At 34.8% G+C, this 25864-nt stretch overlaps 1 protein-coding gene across 1 annotated transcript in view; it reads left to right on the forward strand.

Moving 5' to 3' along the window:
- Positions 1 to 25864, forward strand: part of LOC145267023 (uncharacterized) — a 258149-nt gene that overhangs the window by 164962 nt on the left and 67323 nt on the right. The gene's annotated exons all lie outside the window — the stretch shown is intronic.

Here is a 25864-nt window from a genome sequence, read left to right on the forward strand (position 1 = left end):
ACCTGACATAGGATTTCGCTGTGCCAAGCAGGACTGACTTCTGGAGTACAGTGATGTAATGTCTCATTCCTAAAGAGTTTATCCGTTTTATAAGATCATTCAGAAATTGAGCCAAGCGTACATATGGTGATTGGCACGATGGAAGCTTTTTTATTCCACAATCTCGCCATCTTTTTCTTTCTGATAGTTGCGTAGTTTCTAATTCTTTTTGCCTGTTATGTTGATGCCGTTTGAGCAAGTCACATTAATTGGCATTCATTGGTCTTTTTGTTTCCTGTGAGTTATTTGTCGGTCACACTGAATCACAAAATTTCAGAGAATATTTACGTCCTCATTTCCCACTATCCCTTCTGGGTGATGTTGGTACCATTTGTCCGTCACTTGAATTCCAAACTTTTGGCACAATCTCCAGTTCAAATTTGTACAAACTTTGTCATGGCGACGTTTGTATTCTTTTTGAGCAAGTATAGAACACGCACTAAAAATGTGTGACACTGTTTCAATAGATATACTAAACAAGGATAGAACACGCACCAACAATGTGTGACACTGTTTCAATAGATATACTAAACAAGTATAGAACACGCACTAACAATGTGTGACACTGTTTCAATAGATATACTAAACAAGTATAGAACACGCACTAACAATGTGTGACACTGTTTCAATAGATATACTAAACAAGTATAGAACACACACTAACAATGTGTGACACTGTTTCAATAGATATACTAAACAAGTATAGAACACGCACCAACAATGTGTGACACTTTTTCAATAGATATACTAAACAAGGATAGAACACGCACTAACAATGTGTGACACTGTTTCAATAGATATACTAAACAACCTGCACTTTTCAGAACAATCATTCCCATCAATGTTTTTATTTATTGCATTTGTATTTAAGTATTTGTTCATGAGCAGCAAATATAAGATTTTCTGTTTCTCTTTTTAAGTCACCTTTACACAGAAAATTTCACATGTCCTGACATTTTTGTGTCTTAGTATCTCACTCAAACTGACTATGAAGTTTCATTCTTACCAACTCAGTCAATTTTTCTGCTTCGATTCTTTCCTTGTACATCTGCTTATCTTCCAATGGATCTTTATCTAACTCTTCCTCTTTCGCCACCACTGTGATTGACACTTCATGACTGTTAGCCAAGTAGTGGTGAACACTTCTAAGCTTTCCCTCAACACATTTTTTAATCGCAATCAGCCGTCTTCCTCCTTTCTTCCTTGTGATATACAGCCTGAACATATTAAAATTTGGGGGTAGTGCTCCATACTTGACTAACAGTTTTCATGGGTCTCTATCCAGCTTTTTTATTATTTCTTCCCATGTCCATGGACAAAAAAGCTGCACAGTATTGAATTACAGCAACCACCCATGAAATGATGGCTGAGAACAGGTTCCTACCATTCAGTCTCGATTTCAGGAGCAGTTTGAGCCTCCTCATATACACCTCTTTCGTCTTCTCTTTTATTTCATTGCAAAGCATCATATCAAGTTCAAGGACTCCCAGGTACTTTAAGTCTTCTGCATCAGGATCTCCCAATGATTTACTATTTGGCAAAATGATGCCTTTCATGGCTCCTCCCCTCAATCGTTTGAAACCAACTTCTGCACATTTCGAAACTCCAAACTCCACATTTATGCCTTCACTCCATTGATCAGAGAATCAATTTCTTTTTGTTTTTCCAAACAATTTCAGATCGTCCATAAATAACATATGGCTGATCTTCAGTCCATGTGTCAATTGTATGAGTGCAATTATGAATCGTATGAGTGCTATTATGAATCGTATGAGTGCTGTTATGAATCGTATGAGTGCTGTTATGAATCGTATGAGTGCTGTTATGAATCGTATGAGTGCTATTATGAATCGTATGAGTGCTGTTATGAATCGTATGTGCTATTATGAATCGTATGAGTGCTGTTATGAATCGTATGAATGCTATTATGAATTGTATGTGCTATTATGAATCGTATGAGTGCTATTATGAATCGTATGAGTGCTATTATGAATCGTATGAGTGCTGTTATGAATCGTATGAGTGCTATTATGAATCGTATGAGTGCAATTATGAATCGTATGAGTGCTGTTATGAATCGTATGAGTGCTGTTATGAATCGTATGAGTGCTATTATGAATCGTATGAGTGCAATTATGAATCGTATGAGTGCTATTATGAATCGTATGAGTGCTGTTATGAATCGTATGAGTGCTATTATGAATCGTATGAGTGCTGTTATGAATCGTATGAGTGCTATTATGAATCGTATGAGTGCTGTTATGAATCGTATGTGCTATTATGAATCGTATGAGTGCTGTTATGAATCGTATGAATGCTATTATGAATTGTATGTGCTATTATGAATCGTATGAGTGCTATTATGAATCGTATGAGTGCTATTATGAATCGTATGAGTGCTGTTATGAATCGTATGAGTGCAATTATGAATCGTATGAGTGCTGTTATGAATCGTATGAGTGCTGTTATGAATCGTATGAGTGCTATTATGAATCGTATGAGTGCAATTATGAATCGTATGAGTGCTATTATGAATCGTATGAGTGCTGTTATGAATCGTATGAGTGCTGTTATGAATCGTATGAGTGCTGTTATGAATCGTATGAGTGCTGTTATGAATCGTATGAGTGCTGTTATGAATCGTATGAGTGCTTTATGAATCGTATGAGTGCTGTTATGAATCGTATGAATGCTATTATGAATTGTATGTGCTATTATGAATCGTATGAGTGCTGTTATGAATCGTATGAGTGCTGTTATGAATCGTATGAGTGCTGTTATGAATCGTATGAGTGCTATTATGAATCGTATGAGTGCTGTTATGAATCGTATGAGTGCTATTATGAATCGTATGAGTGCTGTTATGAATCGTATGAGTGCTGTTATGAATCGTATGAGTGCTGTTATGAATCGTATGAGTGCTGTTATGAATCGTATGAGTGCTGTTATGAATCGTATGTGCTATTATGAATCGTATGAGTGCTGTTATGAATCGTATGAATGCTATTATGAATTGTATGTGCTATTATGAATCGTATGAGTGCTATTATGAATCGTATGAGTGCTGTTATGAATCGTATGAGTGCTGTTATTAATCGTATGAGTGCTATTATGAATCGTATGAGTGCTATTATGAATCGTATGAGTGCTGTTATGAATCGTATGAGTGCTATTATGAATCGTATGAGTGCTGTTATGAATCGTATGAGTGCAATTATGAATCGTATGAGTGCTATTATGAATCGTATGAGTGCTGTTATGAATCGTATGAGTGCTGTTATGAATCGTATGAGTGCTGTTATGAATCGTATGAGTGCTATTATGAATCGTATGAGTGCTGTTATGAATCGTATGAGTGCAATTATGAATCGTATGAGTGCTATTATGAATCGTATGAGTGCTGTTATGAATCGTATGTGCTATTATGAATCGTATGAGTGCTGTTATGAATCGTATGAATGCTATTATGAATTGTATGTGCTATTATGAATCGTATGAGTGCTATTATGAATCGTATGAGTGCTATTATGAATCGTATGAGTGCTGTTATGAATCGTATGAGTGCTATTATGAATCGTATGAGTGCAATTATGAATCGTATGAGTGCTGTTATGAATCGTATGAGTGCTGTTATGAATCGTATGAGTGCTATTATGAATCGTATGAGTGCAATTATGAATCGTATGAGTGCTATTATGAATCGTATGAGTGCTGTTATGAATCGTATGAGTGCTGTTATGAATCGTATGAGTGCTGTTATGAATCGTATGAGTGCTATTATGAATCGTATGAGTGCTGTTATGAATCGTATGTGCTATTATGAATCGTATGAGTGCTGTTATGAATCGTATGAATGCTATTATGAATTGTATGTGCTATTATGAATCGTATGAGTGCTATTATGAATCGTATGAGTGCTATTATGAATCGTATGAGTGCTGTTATGAATCGTATGAGTGCTATTATGAATCGTATGAGTGCAATTATGAATCGTATGAGTGCTGTTATGAATCGTATGAGTGCTGTTATGAATCGTATGAGTGCTATTATGAATCGTATGAGTGCAATTATGAATCGTATGAGTGCTATTATGAATCGTATGAGTGCTGTTATGAATCGTATGAGTGCTGTTATGAATCGTATGAGTGCTGTTATGAATCGTATGAGTGCTGTTATGAATCGTATGAGTGCTGTTATGAATCGTATGAGTGCTATTATGAATCGTATGAGTGCTGTTATGAATCGTATGAATGCTATTATGAATTGTATGTGCTATTATGAATCGTATGAGTGCTGTTATGAATCGTATGAGTGCTGTTATGAATCGTATGAGTGCTGTTATGAATCGTATGAGTGCTATTATGAATCGTATGAGTGCTGTTATGAATCGTATGAGTGCTATTATGAATCGTATGAGTGCTGTTATGAATCGTATGAGTGCTGTTATGAATCGTATGAGTGCTGTTATGAATCGTATGAGTGCTGTTATGAATCGTATGAGTGCTGTTATGAATCGTATGAGTGCTGTTATGAATCATATGTGCTATTATGAATCGTATGAGTGCTGTTATGAATCGTATGAATGCTATTATGAATTGTATGTGCTATTATGAATCGTATGAGTGCTGTTATGAATCGTATGAGTGCTGTTATTAATCGTATGAGTGCTATTATGAATCGTATGAGTGCTATTATGAATCGTATGAGTGCTGTTATGAATCGTATGAGTGCTATTATGAATCGTATGAGTGCTGTTATGAATCGTATGAGTGCTATTATGAATCGTATGAGTGCTGTTATGAATCGTATGAGTGCTATTATGAATCGTATGAGTGCTATTATGAATCGTATGAGTGCTATTATGAATCGTGTGAGTGCTGTTATGAATCGTATGTGCTATTATGAATCGTATGAATGCTATTATGAATCGTATGAGTGCTATTATGAATCGTATGAGTGCTGTTATGAATCGTATGAGTGCTATTATGAATCGTATGAGTGCTATTATGAATCGTGTGAGTGCTATTATGAATCGTGTGAGTGCTATTATGAATCGTATGAATGCTATTATGAATCGTATGAGTGCTATTATGAATCGTATGAGTGCTGTTATGAATCGTATGAGTGCTGTTATGAATCGTATGAGTGCTATTATGAATCGTATGAGTGCTATTATGAATCGTATGAGTGCTGTTATGAATCGTATGAGTGCTATTATGAATCGTATGAGTGCTATTATGAATCGTATGAGTGCTATTATGAATCGTATGAGTGCTATTATGAATCGTATGAGTGCTATTATGAATCGTATGAATGCTATTATGAATCGTATGAGTGCTATTATGAATCGTATGAGTGCTGTTATGAATCGTATGAGTGCTATTATGAATCGTATGAGTGCTGTTATGAATCGTATGAGTGCTATTATGAATCGTATGAGTGCTGTTATGAATCGTATGTGCTATTATGAATCGTATGAATGCTATTATGAATCGTATGAGTGCTATTATGAATCGTATGAATGCTATTATGAATCGTATGAGTGCTATTATGAATCGTATGAGTGCTGTTATGAATCGTATGAGTGCTATTATGAATCGTATGAGTGCTATTATGAATCGTATGAGTGCTATTATGAATCGTGTGAGTGCTGTTATGAATCGTATGAGTGCTATTATGAATCGTATGAGTGCTATTATGAATCGTATGAGTGCTATTATGAATCGTATGAGTGCTATTATGAATCGTATGAGTGCTGTTATGAATCGTATGAGTGCTATTATGAATCGTATGAGTGCTATTATGAATCGTATGAGTGCTATTATGAATCGTATGAGTGCTATTATGAATCGTATGAGTGCTATTATGAATCGTATGAGTGCTATTATGAATCGTATGAATGCTATTATGAATCGTATGAGTGCTATTATGAATCGTATGAGTGCTGTTATGAATCGTATGAGTGCTATTATGAATCGTATGAGTGCTATTATGAATCGTATGAGTGCTATTATGAATCGTGTGAGTGCTGTTATGAATCGTATGTGCTATTATGAATCGTATGAGTGCTATTATGAATCGTATGAGTGCTATTATGAATCGTATGAATGCTATTATGAATCGTATGAGTGCTATTATGAATCGTATGAATGCTATTATGAATCGTATGAATGCTATTATGAATCGTATGAGTGCTGTTATGAATCGTATGAATGCTATTATGAATCGTATGAATGCTATTATGAATCGTATGAATGCTATTATGAATCGTATGAATGCTATTATGAATCGTGTGAGTGCTGTTATGAATCGTATGTGCTATTATGAATCGTATGAATGCTATTATGAATCGTATGAGTGCTATTATGAATCGTATGAATGCTATTATGAATCGTATGAATGCTATTATGAATCGTATGAATGCTATTATGAATCGTATGAATGCTATTATGAATCGTATGAATGCTATTATGAATCGTATGAGTGCTATTATGAATCGTATGAGTGCTGTTATGAATCGTATGAGTGCTGTTATGAATCGTATGAGTGCTATTATGAATCGTGTGAGTGCTGTTATGAATCGTATGAGTGCTGTTATGAATCGTATGAATGCTATTATGAATCGTATGAGTGCTATTATGAATCGTATGAGTGCTGTTATGAATCGTATGAGTGCTATTATGAATCGTATGAGTGCTATTATGAATCGTATGAGTGCTATTATGAATCGTATGAGTGCTATTATGAATCGTATGAGTGCTATTATGAATCGTATGAATGCTATTATGAATCGTATGAGTGCTATTATGAATCGTATGAGTGCTATTATGAATCGTATGAGTGCTGTTATGAATCGTATGAGTGCTGTTATGAATCGTATGAATGCTATTATGAATCGTATGAGTGCTATTATGAATCGTATGAGTGCTGTTATGAATCGTATGAGTGCTATTATGAATCGTATGAGTGCTATTATGAATCGTATGAGTGCTATTATGAATCCTGTGAGTGCTGTTATGAATCGTATGTGCTATTATGAATCGTATGAATGCTATTATGAATCGTATGAGTGCAATTATGAATCGTATGAATGCTATTATGAATCGTATGAGTGCTGTTATGAATCGTATGAGTGCTGTTATGAATCGTATGAGTGCTATTATGAATCGTATGAGTGCTATTATGAATCGTATGAGTGCTGTTATGAATCGTATAACTGCTATTATGAATCGTATGAGTGCTGTTATGAATAGAAGTGGCGAAAAGGAAATCTCTTTGGAAAATACCGCGTCTGATGTCCGTAATAGTTTCCCATCTGAAAAAAAACAACTTTTCCCTATGAACTCAATTATATTTTCACCTTTACCATTTTCAACCCACGAATGCGGCACCATACCATAAGCTTTCTTGTAATCTATCCAAGCTACATTCAAGTTTGTTTGTTTTTTTCTTATTGCAGTTCTTTAAAATACATTTATCAATAAGTAGTTGGTCCTTTGTTCCTAAACACCTTTTCCTCCCGCCTTTTTGTTCCACTGGTAATGAACCATTAACTTTAAGACAGTCATATACTTTTGAACTGATCATCCCTGTCAGTGTCTTGCAAAGCAAGTTCAAGCAAACAATTGGTCTATAATTTTCAACATCTGGACCTTTAGCAGGATCTTTCATTATTAAAATAGTCCTTCCCACTACAAGCTATTTCGGTATCTGGCATTGACCATTGGTGTTCACTGGAATTTGGGTGACAATAAGTCTCCCCAAAGTCTCAGTCCTTACTACACTCCTTCATTGGAGGTCTGGTTAGTGCTTTCTTATCTAAATAATATCATTATGTTTTACTCTTCTCGACTGCTTTCCAACGATGATGGATACTTCACCCGCGCCAGAAACACTTCCGATGGTTGTACCTATTTACTATGCCTCCCCACGGGACAGAGTTAGACACCAGGGTCGTTTTTTAACGTGGAAAAAAGGTACAAAAATAAAAATTGTCTCAGTCGTGAAGGATTTCTCCTCCACCGAAAGAGAACAAGAAATAGAAGTGCAGCATCTGAAGAACAGATGGTATTTATTTGCTTCCCCACCGAGCAAATTAGGCACAAGGCCGATTTTTAATGTGAGGTGTGAAGGGGAAATGGGGACCAACTCCCCGGGGAGTAGGGGAACTGGATAGTGACAATTGATATGAAGGGTTGCCCCTACATTGACCAAGGTCTTATATGTGGGGTCGCCCCCACATACGGTCTTTGCTTGCAGTATCTGCCAGAACAGATGGTATTTATTTGCTCCCTCACCGAGCAAATTAGGCACAAGGCCGATTTTTAATGTGAGGAGTGAAGGGGAAATGGGGATCAACTCCCCGCGGAGTAGGGGAGTTGGATAGTGACAATTGGTATGAAGGGTTGCCCCTACATCGACCAAGGTCTTATATGTGAGGTTGCCCACACATATGGTCTTTGCTTGCAGTATCTGCCGGAACAGATGGTATTTATTTGCTCCCCCACCGAGCAAATTAGGCACAAGGCCAATTTTTAATGTGAGGAGTGAAGGGAGGGGGAAGGAAAAAAGGGGACCAGCTCCCGAGAGGTGGGAAATGGGAGCTGGTTAAAGGTCAGGCATGTGGGGTTGCCCCCACATCTGGTCTTTGCTAGTCATAGCTAGTCATAGCTTGCAGTATCTGCCGGAACAGATGGTATTTATTTGCTCCCCCACTGAGCAAATTAGGCACAAGGCCGTTTTTAATGTGAGGTAAAAACCAGCTCCCCTAAAAGTAGGCAAAAAGGGGGCACTCTGGTTACCAAAAATAATAATTGTCCCAGTATAGAGGGTTTCCCCTTCATTGACTGGTACAAATTATCTTAAGTGCAGTAACTGCCGGACAGATGGTGTTTATTTGCTCCCCCACCGAGCAAATTAGGCACAAGGCCGATTTTTAATGTGAGGAGTGAAGGGAGGGGGAAGGGGAAAAGGGGACCAGCTCCCGAGAAGTGGGGAATGGGAGCTGGTTAAAGGTCAGGCATGTGGGGCTGCCCCCACATCTGGTCTTTGCTAGTCATAGCTTGCAGCATCTGCCGGAACAGATGGTGTTTATTTGCTCCCCCACTGAGCAAATTAGGCACAAGGCCGTTTTTAATGTGAGGTAAAAACCAGCTCCCCTAAAAGGGGTCACTCTGGTTACCAAAAATAATAATTGTCCCAGTATAGAGGGTTTCCCCTCCATTGACTGGTACAAATTATCTTAAGTGCAGCATCTGCCGGAACAGATACTACACTTAGATCTTGTCCCGAAGGCCAAGAAAGTTTTTTTTTTTTTTTTAGAACACATCGGTGAACTTGCTAAAGATACGAACTTTTTTGTTCACGGGTATGCGGAGCATGTCAAGAAGGTCATTGCGACAATATGAGTGAGGAAGCAGTGTCTGATACTGAAAATAGTGACTATAGAACTGACACGGTCATTCAGTGGTGAGATATGTCTTTAAATACACTGTGTATTATATAATTTTTAGAAATGTACATGCACATTGATGACGTCATGACCTCGACTGTGCATGTAGTTAGTATAAAACTTTATTCAAATATTTGTTTTATCAAAATATATAGTATAATAATATAGTATAGTTTCCCATCTGAAAAAAGGTTGGTTTCCCAACTGTTCATACTAGTTCCTATCAACTCAATTATATTTCCAGTCACCTCTGCCATTTTCAACCCACGAATGCAGGATCTTTCATTATTAACATAGTCCTTCCCACTACAAGCCATTCCATACGAACAGGAGTTTTTAGAAATGTGCATGTACATTGATGACGTCATTACTAAAATGTTTCGTTATCCTTTTTTATTAAAACTAAATTGTTAATTGGTCTCCCCCCCCCCGACAAAAGAGGGGGAGAGGCCTGTCATGTAAATTCATCCTTGTCCGTTTGTCCGTTTGTCCGTCGTCTGTCCGCACTTTTCTCAATAACTACGCCTTGGATTTTTTTTTTTTTACTTTTGCACAAACATTAAACATGATATGAGTAAAAAAAAAGCAACAGAACGGATTTTCATTAAAAAAATAAAAAAAAACTCCAGTTGCCCCCCTAGGGGTGCCTTTGGGGTTAAAATGGCTAAAATTGACACTTTTGTGCTTATTAAAAAAAAAAATCGATGCCTTGGATTTTTATAAAAATTTTCTGAAAAGTTGTAACTGATTTCTGTATAATTTTGTTTGTCTTTACTTTGCGATTACTCTTGGGTGTGAACATGAAAAGTGAAAACTAAAATATGCAGTAAAAGGTGATAATATATTAGAACCGTTCAACCTACTATGAATGATATTGCAGTCGAGAAAAGCAGTAACGTTCTAAAATGTCTTGTGTAGTTCGTATTGAACAGACGTTGTTATATACATGCGTCAAAAAGAAAGTCCGCACTTGTAATTTTTTCAAAAACTGGAAATTTAAGCTAAATTTAATGTAACTGTTTAAACAAACTATACCTCATTTGATTGGCCTTTTATTCTTCTATAATTTTACCTGTTCATATTTGACTTTTAATTGAAATGTTCTAGTGTTTACGTCAATTTAAAAAAAATAACATTAAATTGAGGAGGCAAAAAGAAAGTCCGCAGCAAAAGATTCGCTTAAAACCAGCTTAAATTATCGCCCCTAAATCAGTTTTAAATATCCACCAATAGGCAACAAAACATCTCTAATCGTAATTGTTGTTGTTCCAGGTTATACAACGTTACATTTAGTCCATATGCCACGACTTTCTCTTAGTAATCGCCAGAACCTCATTAATCTCCACCTTTCTGGTTTATCCAAGCGAGAAATCGGCCGCAGATTGAAATGCGATCAGAAAACGGTATGAAAGACTATGCAAAAGCACCAAACCAGCGGCAGTGTTCGTGATGCCCATAAATCTGGTCGTACTAGAGTTACTTCTAACTGGGAAGATAATACTATCAAGATCCACAGCCTAAGAAACATATTTGAAACGGCTGCCCAAATCCAACAACAGTCCAATCTTGTTAAAAAGTGCTCTCTTTCTACTGTCAAGAACAGATTAAAGGACTTTAATTTGCAAGGATATGTTGCAAGACGCAAGCCAATAATTTCTGTAAAGAACAGAAAGCATCGTCTGGACTTTGCCAGATGCCATGAAGATCATGACTCTTCATATTGGTCAAAAGTGCTTTTTAACGACGAAAGCAAGTCCAATAGACTAGGCAGTGATGGTAGGCAGTACGTCCGTCGGAAGAAAGACGAAGAATTTAATCCTAGGTGCTCAGTTTCAACACTGCAAGGTGGTTATGGTTCAGTTTTGGCGTAAGGCATTATTAGTACCAATGATCCAGGGCCTATAGTAAGGTTAACATTAAATTTAGCTTAAATTTGCAGTTGTTGAAAAAATTACAAATGCTGACTTTCTTTTTGCCGGCACTGTATATATAATAGTGGGACAGTGAAACCCCTGTGTTTATTAAAAGATTGTTCAATGGAGAATGGAGCACGTATATAGTATATTCATTATGCAACCATTATTGGTTACATATGTGCATACATGTTTCAAGGGAATTCCAATTAGAGAGACACACTTCATCAGACCAAGGAGCAACAACTGAAACCTGTTGTTGCTCCTTAATCTGATGAAGTGAGTCTTTCTGAATTGAGATTCCACTGAAACATGTATGCACATATGTAACCAATAATGTTTGTATAATAAACAGACAGTATATATATATATATATATATATATAATTGTTATAAATATGTATATATATATTATATATATATATTATATTATATATCTATATATATATTATATATCTATCTATATACATATAATATATTATATATCTATATATATATTATATATCTATATATCTATCTATCTATATATTATATTATATATCTATATATATAAATATATTATATCTATTTATATATATATTATATTATATATCTATATATATTCTCTATCTATCTATATATATATATATTATATATCTATATATATATTATATATCTATTATATTATATATATATATATTATATATCTATTATATTATATATATATTATATATCTATTATATTATATTATATATATTATATATCTATTATATTATATTATATTATATATATATATATTTTATTTTATTATATATATATATATATATATATATATATATATATATATATATATTATATTATATATCTATATATATATAGGGTGTTCCATAAGTCTTGGGCACACTTTTACATTGAATATCTCGAAAACTATTAAGGATAAAGATATAAAAAAAACTTTATGCATTTAGTTTTATCTTTCTAGTTTCTATCTTACTACCATTCATATTTAAGCAGGTATGAGGACTTGAAATGTATGTATATATATATATATATATATATATATATATATATATATATATATATAAAGGAAGAGATAGATGAATGGATGGATAGATAGATAAATAGATGAATAGACAGATAGATAGATAAATTTATTGATTGATTGATTGATTGATGGATAGATACATCTGACATCGATAAGGACATCGGACCGAGGTTGCTGATTCTGAATCATTTATTCCTTTGTTTCTAGTACTTAAAGGAAGGATCACAGGAAGGTTGCCAACATCTGTAAATGAAAGTGTTTCCGTGGAACGAACTTGATTACAAACTAAGCAGGTATGGTTAAAACAGGCCAGCATATGTGAACGTGTAAAATTGACTGATGATGATGATGACGACGACGACGATGATGATGATGATGATGATGATGATGATGATGATGATGATGATGATTTTATGTTGATGATTGTTATTGATGTTTAAGATGATCATGATGACTGTTGTTGATGATAAAGATGCTGATGTTTATGATTAGTTTGATGACGATGATGATTCTTCAGTTTATGATTATGATGTTGGCGTTGTTGATGATGATGATGATGATGATGATGTTGGCGATGATGATGATGATGATGATGATGATGATGATGATGATGATGATATTAATGTTGATGATGCTTAAGCTGATTGTGATGAGTTTGATGATGATAATACTGATGCTGACTGTTGTTGATGTTGATGCTAATGATGATGATAATGTTGATGAATATTGATGTGGATGTCTATTATGATGATGTATGATTATGTTAATAATGTTGATGTTGAAGAAGATGATGACGTTGATGATGATTGTTGTTGATGATGATGATGATGATCATCATCATCATCACCACCACCACCATCATCATCATCATCATTCATTTCGCCTGAATCGGATGGTTATTGATGGCATTTGTTTCCCAGATGTTCTTCCAGTTAGAATTCTCTCCAGAAAGAAACGTGAAGTTTGCCAACATCTTTAAGTAAAAGTGCTTCGCTGGAACGAACTAGATTCGAAATCGGCACAACCAGGTTGTCAGTCAGTGTCATTAACCATTTACTCACCGTCAGTTCTCCATGTGGTCTGTTTCGTTCTTTTGATCAACCGTTTAACTATGGTGACACTACATATATACAGACATACAATCAACTGTGCTTTATACATAGGTTATAACAGGTAAGAATTCAGATATGCAAGAAGTCTTGGAGAGCAGGTGTGACAGATAGGATGCGAATACGTACGCATGGGTTCTTACCGCCCACCCATAACCTTCATTCTGCCTCCATACACACCCGCACCCATTCCAACTTCCTCCTAAATTCAGGGTTAAAAATAGATTCTTGGTAGTGGGGTCGGGTTGATGCAAAAGAATGCCAGGGGGGTGCATCCATTTCGGTTCCTGCAACGAGGAAGCGTTTTTCGCAGACAGTGCCAAAAACAAGGCAGGATCACACATAAATGCAAAACTCGAATTGTCGAGTGAGTGAGTTATTTGAGAACATATTCGATTATCTTCGATTGTATATCAGCTGTGTTTAGCGTTCATAAGTTGTTAATTCCCTTCGTTCACGTGGCAATTGGAGGTAAAGGTTTAGCAAACAGAGTCAAAGGTGACATCGTGGCTGGGTTCAAATCTCCTGACCGGTAAGAATTATCACCTCCTACACTGATGAGTGCGAAAGCATGAAACACTAGTCTGTAGATATAAAGAATAATAATTATACATATATATATATATATATATATATATATATATATATATATATATATATATATATTAGTGATGGGACGATTACAATATTTTTCCCGATTCTGATACAATTACCGATTCCGTGCTAAATTCCCGATTCCGATCCAATTACCGATTACGATTCTTTATAAATCTCTAATTATTTAACTATAAGATAGTTATTTCCTTTGATTTTCGTAAAAAAACACACGTTAAATGTGCAGAAATTTTCCTAAACGCAAAAATACACTTGTGGAGAATGATCTATCGATTTAAGCTTTACTGGTGGTTTAAAATCAATAAATATTTATTATTTTATCATTATTACCAGCAACGGAAGATTTTGGTTTAAACAAAATCAAATAAACAGAAAGAAAATTAAAAGAATCGTTTGGCATCGGAAAATAGGCATCAATTTTTTGGATTCTGATACATACTCCAATACCCCCAAATCTTCTGATTTTTCCGATTCCCTATTCCGATTTCCATGAATCGTCCCAACACTAATATATATATATATATATATATATATATATATATATATATACATATAATATAAAGCTGTGTGTGTATATATAATATAAAGCGTGTGTGTATATATAATATAAAGCTATATGGTTGACTATTTTATAAAACTGATTACATATAATGATAGAAGATGTATCGAGACACAGGAATGGGTATGTTTGATCTGGCAGAACAGTGGTTCATTAAAATTGTGGGGTCTGCGTTCGCGCCTGGTCCACAAAGTATGGAAATAAAAACAATTTAAATTAAAAAAAATAACGTTTGCACGTGATTTTGATATAGATGTACATAATAATACTTTGATAAGTATGTTTTAACTTAAATAGGGATGGTATAATAAAATTGTGGGGTCTGCGTTCGCCCCTGGCCTCCATAGAATGGAAATATGTCACAAAGTTTAACAAGGTTTTTTAATATAGATCCACAGAATATTGTGATAAGTGTTTCAGTGTGAACAGGTATGGTATAATAAAATATGGGGTTTATCTATTTTATTTTTACTTTCATCATATTTTGCTTTGGTTTTGATACCCCCAAATTCGAAGCTATCTCTGTACAACCCTTCTTTTTCATAACCTATCATACTTTCATAAATCAGAGTCCATTTTCTGTAGGCTGTTTTTGAACCCAGTCAACGACGGGTACTTTTGCTAGTATATATATATATATATATATATATATATATATATATATATATATATATAGTGTATATTGTTTGAATATTTGGATGTATATATATATATATATATATATATATATATGTATATATATAATGTATACTGTTTGAACATTTGAATATATATATATATATATAATAAATTCCACAGCCAAACAACGTCGCAGCTCACAAGAGCCATGACAGTCAAAGAACCGGAAGTCCAAGACTCGAGTTTCGCCCTCATTTGGGCTCATCAGTTAGACACATCCGAACTCAGGATTCGAAACCCGAGCCTCTTGCATGCAAGGCAAGCACTCTACCAACTGAGCAAACGCCCTGCACACAAGAATTCCATTAACCAACACAGATCAAGCAAACCGCGCCGAAATCCGACTGTGAAATGAACCTACCTCGTATCAACAAGGGACGCGGTCATCCAACCAGCTAATAACCCCAAGCCGACGTCTCACAAGTAGGAGTTTTAACTCGAAAGGACGATGCCATCCAGCAATACTAACCAAGCGAGCAACTTATGATAGGATTTTCAGAATGTGAGAGAATGTATATAATAAATTCCACAGCCAAACAACGTCGCAGCTCACAAGAGCCATGACAGTCAAAGAACCGGAAGTCCAAGACTCGAGTTTCGCCATCATTTGGGCTCATCAGTTAGACACATCCGAACTCAGGATTCGAAACCCGAGCCTCTTGCATGCAAGGCAAGCACTCTACCAACTGAGCAAACGCCCTGCACACAAGAATTCCATTAACCAACACAGATCAAGCAAACCGCGCCGAAATCCGACTGTGAAATGAACCTACCTCGTATCAACAAGGGACGCGGTCATCCAACCAGCTAATAACCCCAAGCCGACGTCTCACAAGTAGGAGTTTCAACTCGAAAGAACGATGCCATCCAGCAATACTAACCAAGCGAGCAACTTATGATAGGATTTTCAGAATGTGAGAGAATGTATATAATAAATTCCACAGCCAAATAACGTCGCAGCTCACAAGAGCCATGACAGTCAAAGAACCGGAAGTCCAAGACTCGAGTTTCGCCCTCATTTGGGCTCATCAGTTAGACACATCCGAACTCAGGATTCGAAACCCGAGCCTCTTGCATGCAAGGCAAGCACTCTACCAACTGAGCAAACGCCCTGCACACAAGAATTCCATTAACCAACACAGATCAAGCAAACCGCGCCGAAATCCGACTGTGAAATGAACCTACCTCGTATCAACAAGGGACGCGGTCATCCAACCAGCTAATAACCCCAAGCCGACGTCTCACAAGTAGGAGTTTCAACTCGAAAGGACGATGCCATCCAGCAATACTAACCAAGCGAGCAACTTATGATAGGATTTTCAGAATGTGAGAAAATGTATATAATAAATTCCACAGCCAAACAACGTCGCAGCTCACAAGAGCCATGACAGTCAAAGAACCGGAAGTCCAAGACTCGAGTTTCGCCCTCATTTGGGCTCATCAGTTAGACACATCCGAACTCAGGATTCGAAACCCGAGCCTCTTGCATGCAAGGCAAGCACTCTACCAACTGAGCAAACGCCCTGCACACAAGAATTCCATTAACCAACACAGATCAAGCAAACCGCGCCGAAATCCGACTGTGAAATGAACCTACCTCGTATCAACAAGGGACGCGGTCATCCAACCAGCTAATAACCCCAAGCCGACGTCTCACAAGTAGGAGTTTCAACTCGAAAGGACGATGCCATCCAGCAATACTAACCAAGCGAGCAACTTATGATAGGATTTTCAGAATGTGAGAGAATGTATATAATAAATTCCACAGCCAAACAACGTCGCAGCTCACAAGAGCCATGACAGTCAAAGAACCGGAAGTCCAAGACTCGAGTTTCGCCCTCATTTGGGCTCATCAGTTAGACACATCCGAACTCAGGATTCGAAACCCGAGCCTCTTGCATGCAAGGCAAGCACTCTACCAACTGAGCAAACGCCCTGCACACAAGAATTCCATTAACCAACACAGATCAAGCAAACCGCGCCGAAATCCGACTGTGAAATGAACCTACCTCGTATCAACAAGGGACGCGGCCATCCAACCAGCTAATAACCCCAAGCCGACGTCTCACAAGTAGGAGTTTCAACTCGAAAGGACGATGCCATCCAGCAATACTAACCAAGCGAGCAACTTATGATAGGATTTTCAGAATGTGAGAGAATGTATATAATAAATTCCACAGCCAAACAACGTCGCAGCTCACAAGAGCCATGACAGTCAAAGAACCGGAAGTCCAAGACTCGAGTTTCGCCCTCATTTGGGCTCATCAGTTAGACACATCCGAACTCAGGATTCGAAACCCGAGCCTCTTGCATGCAAGGCAAGCACTCTACCAACTGAGCAAACGCCCTGCACACAAGAATTCCATTAACCAACACAGATCAAGCAAACCGCGCCGAAATCCGACTGTGAAATGAACCTACCTCGTATCAACAAGGGACGCGGTCATCCAACCAGCTAATAACCCCAAGCCGACGTCTCACAAGTAGGAGTTTCAACTCGAAAGGACGATGCCATCCAGCAATACTAACCAAGCGAGCAACTTATGATAGGATTTTCAGAATGTGAGAGAATGTATATAATAAATTCCACAGCCAAACAACGTCGCAGCTCACAAGAGCCATGACAGTCAAAGAACCGGAAGTCCAAGACTCGAGTTTCGCCCTCATTTGGGCTCATCAGTTAGACACATCCGAACTCAGGATTCGAAACCCGAGCCTCTTGCATGCAAGGCAAGCACTCTACCAACTGAGCAAACGCCCTGCACACAAGAATTCCATTAACCAACACAGATCAAGCAAACCGCGCCGAAATCCGACTGTGAAATGAACCTACCTCGTATCAACAAGGGACGCGGTCATCCAACCAGCTAATAACCCCAAGCCGACGTCTCACAAGTAGGAGTTTCAACTCGAAAGGACGATGCCATCCAGCAATACTAACCAAGCGAGCAACTTATGATAGGATTTTCAGAATGTGAGAGAATGTATATAATAAATTCCACAGCCAAACAACGTCGCAGCTCACAAGAGCCATGACAGTCAAAGAACCGGAAGTCCAAGACTCGAGTTTCGCCCTCATTTGGGCTCATCAGCTCAATATATATATATATATATTGTATATTTCTTTGAATATTTGAATGGGCTTTTGACGGTGGATACCTCCAGGGTATATGTTTTCGACTGCTTCATTTCCGTTAAGGGAATTTTCTTTAAACAATGTTCTAATGTCAAAGTGTTTTTTATTCAAGAAGTCTGAAGAAATGCTGGTTATGTGAAAATTTTCAAACGCCATAATGCTTGAAATTGTCCAACTGGTATTGAAACAATTGTAACTTACAATGAAATACACTTTTTGTTGCTATCAATTCCTTTTTTGAAGTCTTGGTTTTGTTAATACAGTATATTAATGCTCAATTATGAAATATGATAATTTTGTAACTTACTTTTTAAGTCATCTCTTTTTGGCTTAAAACTTATTGGTATATGAACGATTACTGAATTATACGAACCCAGTAAAACTCAGTATATTACAAACAAGTCTATATATATATATATATATATATATATATATATATATATATTATATATATATACACGCACATTCATACATAAACATGTATATACATACATTCATACAAAGATACATATATACGTGTGTGTGTCCGTATATATATATATATATATATATATATATATATATATATATATATATATATATATACATTGTATTTTGTGTACAGAAATTTGTTAAATGAGACCAGTCATTAGTGCCGTCGGTTTCAAGCCCGATAATTAGGACCGTTTAAGATATCCATATCAAGCTCTCTTCAGCCAATAATCATCTTATTTCATTAAATAAAATAGACGTTTTTTTTGTCTATTTTCCACGGGTCCCGCGAGATTTTTTTGTTTGTTTGTTTTTGTTTTTGTTTTTTTGTTTTTGTTTTTTTTTTTTTTTCATTGGTTAATTATTTATCCATTTTTTCCCCATTTTTTTTTTCCAATTTGAACTAATCCAATGGAATAAAAGCATAAATCATTAACCAATTAGATTACTTTATTCCTGGCGATGAATCCTGAAGGATTGGAAAGTATTCGGCCATATGATAAATATGGTGATTTCATCATCCAGTTCCCGACAGAAGTGAAGACTGCTATTCGGAAGTTGGAAAGGATCGAAAATCGAATTAATAGACGAAAAACGTTTATTTTATTTAATGAAATATGCCATAAAGAAAACATGCTATATATATACTAGCATTTCAGCTCGGCGTTGCCCGGGTATTTGAAGGTGTATTTTGAGAAAAAAAAAAGCGGTCAATTTTTTCAACTTTGATCCCTATTATGACCCCTTAACATTTGGGCTCAAATTAAGTTATTAAGTTTGATCTATGTCCGATGAATCTATATCTAAAATTTCAAGTGTTTAGACCCAAAATTGGCGGATGAGTTTAGTAGAGTTCTCAAGGATCAAATGGTTGAACTTTGACCCTTTTACAGCGAAATTTCTGGCCGAAAACGAATTACAAAGATTTTTCCAAATCTGTATATCAAATTTCGACTCTGTAAACTGAAAATTGACAGAGTTATTGCGTTGGAAAATGTACACACACAGACACACACACAGACACGTTCACTTTTATATAGATAGATAGATAGATAGATAGATAGATAGATAGATAGATAGATAGATAGATAGATAGATAGATTAAACAAAAATATATACGTATACATAAATACATATGGAAACAATTTTGTGTTTACTATAAACATTTTACACAAATATTATGCAAGTATAAATCAAGTAAAATATCTGCATGAATATAATTACACGTAATCTATATATCTATAAAAGTGAACGTTTCTGTGTGTCTGTCTGTCTGTGTTTCTATGTGTCTGTCTGTGTGTGTACATTTCCCTACGCAATAACTCTGTCAATTTTTAGTCTACAGACTCGAAATTTGATATACATGGTACTGAGATTTGGGAAAATCTACGTGATAAATTTTCGGCCATAAATTTGGCGATTAAGGGGTCAAAGTTCAACGATTTGGCCTTTGAGAACTCTACCAAACTCCTCCGACAATTTTCGGTCTAAACACTTGAAATTTTAGATATGTGGTCATTGGACATAGATCTAACTTAATAACATGATTTGAGCCTAAAACAATAAATTTTAAGGGGTCATAATAGGGGTCAAAGTTTTAAAAAATTGACCACTTTTTTTTTCTTTTTTTTTTTTTTTTTTGCTCAACATACACCTCCAAATACCCGGGCAACGCCGGGCACCCATGCTAGTAGTTAACTAAAGATGATCATCCCATAAGAAAACCGAAAAAACTAATCGGGAATTAATTAAAACGAATGTTTAAAAGAATATGCAAATTAGCTAGATCTTGTTATCGATCGAGGTATAGATCTTGCTAGTGAATTAAATCCCACAACCCATATATAAGAAAATTGTATATTCTTTTTAAATAAATAGAAAAGAGGGTTTTAATATGAATATTAATACATACAAAAGAAAAACGAATTCATAGGAGTATAGATAGATAGATAGATGTATATATATACATATATATATATATACATATATATATACATATATATATATATATCAAGCAAGTCTAGAGGAGGCAGATGTTCGAAATAACTGGTGACGTCATAGAAGTTCTCAGGCAAGTATTTATGCATTTTCTTACGGAAGTAGCGCATAAATCGCAAATGGAAATGGATGGTTAGCCGACAGCCAACTTTTTCTCATCACCGTTAAACCTAATTGTCAGCTAAATATCCATAAATAAAAAAAAAGCTTAAAGTTTTAGTATTTTACGTCTTTTATTTAATATAAACTAGCGGGACCTGTGGAAATTCCACGGCGGCCTCTTCTGTATGTAATATATTGATGTTGGCATTCTGTGGATGTTCAGCGTAAACGGAGACGCCCTGACAATGTTGTAGCTCTTTTGATAAAGCAGCAAAAGTATTTACCAAAAGCTAGCAGGGACGCCCAACGTAGCCCGGTCGTAAAATACGCTTGACTATGAAATTTTAATTTAAGCAGATTTCTTATATATTATTATAGAGTCAATTTTCTATCGATTATAAAGTTATGATTTCAAAATTATGACTCGGGTGCATCAGCCTGAATATATAAAATTATATAAATGCAACTTTGTCTGTGCGTGTGTGAGTTTGTTTCTTATCGATTCCGAAATGGCTGAATAGATTTTCTTAAAAATTTACAGAACTTTAGTATATAAATCTGGGAGTAATCTTAGTTTTGTCTCAGAATATGCCCGATAATTACCGATAACCGATAATCAAAACCGTTATTTTAATGTATCTATCATTGGTAAAGCCACTTTTTCCATGTCGTTGCTTAGCAATAATGATAGAACACCAGGCCGTGAAAATTCTACTGTGGGTAAGTTGATAGCGTGTTTTTTTTTTGGGGGGGGGGTTGCATGACGTGGTCTGTAGGTTCAAACTCTGCACGTAAATTTTTCTCTTTTTTTTTCATTAACTGCAAAGAATTTTATGAGACTCGAAAATTTACGTGTTTTGGGGGGAGGTCGTTAACTGGAAAGAGGTTTATATAAAATAATTTCATAAAAGAAACAGTAGATTCTCTAGATTGCAATATAGAATAACATATATTTTGGACTAAGTCACTCGGAATAAAAAAAGGTGTAAGCGTGACACACAAAATAACACACACACTATCGTATTGCTGTGTAGATATACTTTGTGCGCCTGGCAATGTTCTTAGATAGGTTTTGTATCGAAATGTCTCCGATAAGTATCGATAATCGGTAATTGAAAATAATTTGATTAAATAAGGAACGGGGGATTTTGAATAAATTAAACACCTTACGCAAGTGCATTTGAAATGTTTTATTATCACACAGGCCGAAATGCCCGAGATATAACATCAGCAATAGGTTCTTTGATATGACAGGAGTGCGTTCAAGTTGAATGTTTCTCTTTAGAACACGGTTGAAACATAATACTTGACTTTTATGTCGTAAATTTTAATTAAAGCCATTATATATTAAAAAATAATTTTATAAAATCAAAAGTAGGTTCTCTACAGTGCAATGTAGACTACAATGTATTTTGGACTAAGTCAATGCCGGAAGGCACGTGAAGGTTCCTCCTGGTGCCAGGAGACACACACACACACACACACACACACACATACACACATATATATATATATATATATATATATATATATATATATATATATATATAGATAGATAGATAGATAGATAGATAGATAGATAGATAGATAAATACCCGTTCACATACACGTTTCACGATAAAGCTAGAACCCAGAATTAGATAGAATCGAGCAATTGCATCGACAACGGACAACGCCAGATCCAAAGTGTCATTGCAATTGCTCGATTCTATCTAATTCTGGGTTCTAGCTTTATCGTGAAACGTGTATGTGAACGGCTATTTATATATCTATCAATAATCTCCTCTTAATGTCTAATATATATATATATATATATATATATATATATATATATATATGAGAGAGAGAGAGATAGATACACACAGACAGAAAGACAGAAAGACAGACAGAGACAGAGAAAAGGAACAAACCAAGTGATGTGTTCATCAACGTTTCGTCTTTAGTGCGAGACTTCCTGGATTGTTGATGTAATGAAATGTATGATCCTGTTCAATTTCAGAAACGAAGCCGTTAATATATTTAAAAAGGATATGTTGGTAATTCAAATATGTCTGCTATAATTCAAATATAGATGTGAAACTGAAATGAAATGAGCGTATTTTTGTTATGTAATTTATTGATTGAGATTATATGTATTAATTATTATATGTATTAATTATTACATGTATTAATTATTACATGTATTAATTATTATATGTATTAATTATTATATGTATTAATTATTACATTTATTAATTATTATATGTATTAATTATTACATTATTAATTATTATATGTATTAATTATTATATGTATTAATTATTACATGTATTAATTATTATATGTATTAATTATTATATGTATTAATTATTATATGTATTAATTATTACATGTATTAATTATTATATGTATTAATTATTATATGTATTAATTATTATATGTATTAATTATTACATGTATTAATTATTATATGTATTAATTATTATATGTATTAATTATTATATGTATTAATTATTATATGTATTAATTATTATATGTATTAATTATTACATGTATTAATTATTATATGTATTAATTATTATATGTATTAATTATTATATGTATTAATTATTACATGTATTAATTATTATATGTATTAATTATTACATGTATTAATTATTATATGTATTAATTATTACATGTATTAATTATTATATGTATTAATTATTATATGTATTAATTATTATATGTATTAATTATTACAAGGTTTTTTTCTATGGTGTGAGAAGGTTAACCGGTGTCTACAATTAAATTGTTCTTTTAATAGAATTCTACTTATTAATTTTGATAAATTATAGAAACCGCCATGTTGTTTAATTGTGCTTGAATTTGTTATGAGCGCTGATTCAAGAAGTTTTCGTTGAAATGAATTTGACTACTTTTGCTGGTTTGTGATATTATGTGGGATATTGCAAGGTTTTCAAAGTATTTGTGAGGGGCTTGAATTCTTTTGTCCAGATATTCTGGACTTCAAATTCTGAATGCAATTGTTTTTATTTTGCTATTAGCATTTCGGTACGGCGTTGCCAGGGTGTTTCGAGGTATATGTTGAGCAAAAAAAAAATGGTAGTAGGAAGGCAGGCTCGAACCAGGAAGAAAAGAACGGGGAAAAAACGTGACGTCTTTGCTGTTACGACCACCGCCAAACCGGAAGTGACGTAGGTTTAAATTAAGGCTAGGCAATCGAAAAGAGGGGATGAGTTTCGAAAATATCAGCAAAAAAAGCGACCCCTCCCTGTAGAAAATTGCCCAGTTGAGGGTGAAGAAATTAATGTTTTTGGCCAATAATTCGATATTTATCGTCAGAAGAGGGGAGTTCTAAAAAGATACTGCTCTTGTAAAAATATATCGCCTCTGTCGAAAGTTTTAGGCAGACATGCAAACATACATACATACATAGATTTATATATTGGTAGCTCAAATTTTCGACCCAAACCGATCAAAAACCTTGCCCTATCTCTGAATACCCTTTATGTAAAATTTCAAATGTTTAGACCACAAATTGTCTGAATAATTTGGTAGAGACCGTTGAGATCAATTTTTTTTTTTAATTTGACCCCTATTATGACCCCTTAATATTTATTGTTTTGGGCTCAAATCAAGTTATCAAGTTAGATCTATGTCCAAGGAACCTATATCTAAAATTTCAATTGTTTATACCCAAAATTTGCCGGAGGAGTTTGGTAGAGTTCTCAAAGGTCAAATGGTTGAACTTTGACCCTTTAATAGCTAAATTTCTGACCGAAAACAGATTACAAAAATTTTCCCGAATCTCAATACCCTGTATATCAAATATCGAGTCTGTAGACTAAAAATTGACAGAGTTATTGCGTAGGGAAATGGATACAGACACACAGACACGCAGACAGACACACACACAGACACGTTCACTTTTATAGATATATATAGATAGATTATGGTGTGAATAGAAATGTATGTAATCACTGTTGTGTGTAGTTTTCTGTTATTTTGAAAAATAGTTTATTATTGTATTTTATAAAAAGTATGCCTTTGTATATATCATCAATGTATCTAAAATATTCTGTGTTTGGAGGAAATCTAAATTTGAAATGAAATACTAGGAATTCCAGGAACAGGCAGTCTAATATATACACTCAGAAGACCGAAATTTTGCTTGTAGAAATTGTTATTGAATTAAAATTGAAAATAACTCACGTCAGTTAAGTCTAATAATTTTTATAAAACTGTTGGAAGGAAACGGTAATTTAATGTTCGATTTTTTTAGGTTTATATGGAGTACATTTAAACATTTTAATGATGTTATATCTAAGTGGTGTATAGTTTTGTTATGTATATTAATATTTGAACCTTGGCTTGAGGTAGTTGCTGGTCTGACCGCACTAATAAACTATGATACAGTGAAACAGTACGGTATATGGATGACTATATTTCTGTAGGCTGTTTTTGAACCCAGTCAACGACGGGTACTTTTGCTAGCATATATATATATATATATATATATATATATATATATATATATATATATATATAGTAATTTATAAAATATATATGGCGAGTAAGCTACACTGAATATTCTGCGTTTCATCCACTATAGAATTCGTCAGGCTTATGCGCATAAGCCTGACGAATCCTATAGTGGATGAAACGCAGAATATTCAGTGTAGCTTAACCGCCATATATATTTTATAAATTACTAACTAGCTCTACCTACGTATTGAGCACTTTTGAAGTAAATATTTAAAGTTTACGCATAAATCTATACTTTCGTAT

This window comes from Euprymna scolopes, chromosome 42 (assembly GCF_053919585.1).
Source record: "Euprymna scolopes isolate OS-2025 chromosome 42, ASM5391958v1, whole genome shotgun sequence".
NCBI lineage: Eukaryota > Metazoa > Mollusca > Cephalopoda > Sepiida > Sepiolidae > Euprymna > Euprymna scolopes.